Source organism: Gadus macrocephalus, chromosome 14 (genome assembly GCF_031168955.1).
Source record: "Gadus macrocephalus chromosome 14, ASM3116895v1".
Lineage (NCBI taxonomy): Eukaryota > Metazoa > Chordata > Actinopteri > Gadiformes > Gadidae > Gadus > Gadus macrocephalus.
Window position 1 is genome coordinate 8,186,462 of NC_082395.1, and position 4,282 is coordinate 8,190,743.

The following is a 4,282-nucleotide window of genomic DNA, read 5'->3' on the forward strand; positions in this document are numbered from 1 at the left end:
AAAACACACATTATTAATAGCATCACACATCTTCTATCCAATCCATGCTCCTAACACTCTACTATCTGTAGACAGCACGACCCAGCTCCTCACTCTCCCTGGCCGCCCCGTCACCATGCCTTGCGCGTACCGCTACGAGGACCACGGGGAAGTCCCCCAGCTGTCCGTCCAGTGGCGGGGCCCCCTGGGGAGGGGGCTGCTGTGTCATTACATCAAGCACAAGGCCTTCCAGAACTGCACCCCGGGCTACAGCCTCTCGTACCGCCCGGCCAGCATCCTGCTCACCATCCAGCAGGTCCAAGCGCGGGACTACGGCACACACGTGTGCTCGGTCAGCAAGCGCCACGACGTGTCGGATAACAGCGTCCACCTGGCCATGAGGACGGGTGAGCGGAAAGCATCCCCCCCCCCCCCCTTCTTCAGAGAGGCCCCCGCTCCCTCTGCTGTGTACGATTGGGCCTGTTTGAACAGAACACCACTCCCATCTGCTGCTGCAGCTGATTATGTGTGAGATAAGGTTATACATTGTAAGCGGTGGAGGGTAAAGGGTTGGGGACTGTAGGGTTAATGTGTTGCATCTGTTGTTTTTCAGAGGGGGTCAATGAAGGACAAAGCAGCGGCCGGCCCCTCCCAGGTATGTCCACGTGCACTTCCACCATGACATACTTAAATATTTGTCAATGATTGATGGTTGATTGTTATGCCATAGCAATCTGATGTTGCTGCAATGGAGGATATGTCAGTAATGACACTACGTGTCACATAACACAACACAAAGAGCGTATTTCTCTATATTGATGCACACATTTGTATGTTTTAAAGTGGGCTGTTTGAGCATACATTATTTGAACAAAGTGATGGGATATGCATGCCGTATGGATAGTGCGAGGTACCACAATGAACACAATGCATAATAAGTGGTCCTATGAACCTTTGTCTCATTAGGTCCTACCCAGGGACTGGCTTTCCTCCCTGCCTTGTGGTGGATTATGTGTACGTAAATGGACAGATGGCCGATGAGATGGGCAACCTATTGGAAGCTAGCTGGGAAGAGACCATTTCATTATGCACCACTAAAACCTGTATATTTAACATAGAATGATAGGAATAAAAGTCTGTGTGGCATTCTGTTTTGTTTGTTGTTCCATTGAGGGATCAGGATTCTTAAAGGATCGGGATTTAGGTTTAAGACAAAAACTGAGGTTTATGAGTAACTATTGAGTACACAACCATTCATTAGGGCATGCTGTGGCTATGGGCTATACTCAGCTAGAAACACTGCATTTAACCATAGTTCTTTTTAAAGATAATATAGCTGAACAACTGACCCATTTGAACTTATGGCTAAGACGACGGAGATGATGAAATGTAGGTGAATAAATCAGCAACTATATCAGAAATCCTCTCTTCTTTGTGTTCTTTTATCCAAAGCACCTCAGGTCATTTTAAGGAGCATATATGGACAATTGTTAAAGGTACGCTGTGTACAAAGTGGTTCAACATTTATAAATAAAATAAAAAAGTATAAAATATGTAGTTGCATGTTTATTATAAAAGCCTATTTTGTACTCTATGTACAAACAAATTGACCAAGAGTCTGGACCGAGGGACAGAGAGCGGAACCCGAAAAGACGATCTTTAATAGCTCGGCTACATAAATAGAAGCCTGATCTTTCAGTTCCTTAAAAGTACTCACAATGACCTCTGAATGAATTCTAAACTTAACCATCAACCTGAGTAGGGACATCAGGATTGGAAGTTAAACCTACGCCTGGACAAAAGCCTGCTGCCTTTGCACCATCTGTAGGTGGGCAAGGGTGGCTTGGTTCAGGCATTAAAACAGGGAGCAACAACGATCCTGTCTTGCTTTGTGGAGGAAGGTAAACGTCAATGCAGAGATCCGACTCAAGGAACACCAAGGAACCAAGGAATCAAGGCAGGCAAAAACAAACCCTCAACAACGAACAAGGAACTGGCGAACTCTGGCAGAATCTAGGGAACTTATATAAATGGGGATCAAAAACACAGATAAACAGAATTACTTATCAACCAAATGTTCCTACTCTGGATCCTCACATCTGCTGGTCGACTGACATGGGGATAGCTGAAAATGCGTGTGAAATTCAGAGAATGGTCTAGCTGCAGCCCTCCAATCTCAGGCTCACCTCAACCATCGGACCCTTTCCGGACCCCAGCTTGGAGAAGAAATGGAAGCCTAAAAGATATTTAGGCCAGAAGGGATGATATGATACGATAGCTAGATCCACAAAACCTCCAATTTTTTTTCATCCAAATGCACAACTTTATATGCCGGACTGTGCTTTGTATCAGGTCCAGGATGAGTTGAATGAGGGGGCTGTTCGATTTTGTGAGGGGGCATCGTTTTCATAGAATAAAATGCATTGATTTAGCTTCAGAAAGGCCAAATAACAACATTAGGCTGTTTCCAAATCGAACAATAAAATGTTTTAACCAACGCAATCACATAACAATATAGCCAACAATATATGGAGGTGGTCCTGAGGCTGGAGGCTTAAGGCTGGAGGTGGGCCTGAGGCTGGAGGTGGTTCTGAGGCTGGAGGCTTAAGGCTGGAGGTGGTCCTGAGGCTGGAGGCTTAAGGCTGGAGGTGGACCTGAGGCTGGAGGCTTAAGGCTGGAGGTGGACCTGAGGCTGGAGGTGGTCCTGAGGCTGGAGGCTTAAGGCTGGAGGTGGGCCTGAGGCTGGAGGTGGTTCTGAGGCTGGAGGTGGTTCTGAGGCTGGAGGTGGTTCTGAGGCTGGAGGTGGTTCTGAGGCTGGAGGTGGTTCTGAGGCTGGAGGTGGTTCCGAGGCTGGAGGCTTAAGGCTGGAGGTGGTTCTGAGGCTGGAGGTGGGCCTGAGGCTGAAGGTGGTTCTGAGGCTGGAGGTGGGCCTGAGGCTGAAGGTGGTTCCGAGGCTGGAGGCTTAAGGCTGGAGGTGGTTCTGGGGCTGGAGGTATCTATTTATTTTTTTTCACAAAAAACTGAATGTGAATAAGAGGAACTCTTTAGGGCAGACATTCATGTTGGAGCCGGGGTTCCCAACCTCTGGGTCGGTGCCTCAGGTGGGGTTGCCTGATTTGCATATGAGGTTTCGGGAGACTTACTTAGGCATGGACAAGGAATGATTCACTTGATGCCATAGTGACCCCCTGGTTTATAAAGGTTATATAGTTCCCTATATTGGTTACCAAAAACCGTGAAATAACCAAACTATGACTCACCTGAACTGTTAAGCTCTATTATGCATCCATATGTACACATAGATGAGAAGCAGGTGAGAAGCTTACATTGCAGCATCAGTCACTATCAAGTTACGTTGAAGCGACGTTCCTGCAGCATTACGTTACTATCTGTCACTTTTCAGCGATATTCCTGCAGCAGTACAACATTAAATTATTATAATTTGTGTTGCAGCTAGTTCCTGCAACACAACACAACACAACATTGAACTCATTTGCGTTTGATTGAACATCAGAAGAGCGGATTTTTTTTAAAGTTATAGTAAAGTCAAATCCTAAATGAATGTAAATATACCTCTATCCCAGGCTAATTAAAACGTTGTTTCTCAACCGTCTTGCATGAAAATCCCTCTGATAGTTTAACAAAACAATGCCACCCCATAATGACACATAATTTCATGATTAATTACTAGACAATGACTAAAACACTCTTACTACCATTAAGATTCTTATGCTTATGCTCCTATACTTCCGAAATAAAGGCGGGCATTGCGTTGTGACGACACGATGTACAAGCCCGATATCCTCCTGAATCTAATCCATCGGCTGCCAAACACGCGGAGTCCTTTCTAGAGCAGCAAAAACAAGAGTGCATAAACTGTTTCCGTTTAGGTTTATTTGCTTTTCAAAGTAAAACTACTACATGCAAGGGAAAGAAGCGATGTTAATTAAACATTAATGGAATTGGTGTTCTGCTATCGGATTCTAACATTTGATTGATGTTGTGGCTAAATTCATGATGATTTGAAACAATAGAGAAGCTCACAAATTAGCCTACATATATATTTATTGTATATATTTTGATAACTCTGATGCCTATATGCAAAAATAGGCATCTTTACCTGCCAATGTCCCCAAATATACCAATGTTATGTAAAAAATTTAAGGAGTCCATGATCAAAATAACCTCAAATAGGTAAATATGACATTTCCATTTGAGATTTTACACAAAGTGATCAAGTCCCAAGAGACTACTTTTACTATGAAGGCTAAAAGTCGAATAATAATTCGCCGGAAGTGGGTTT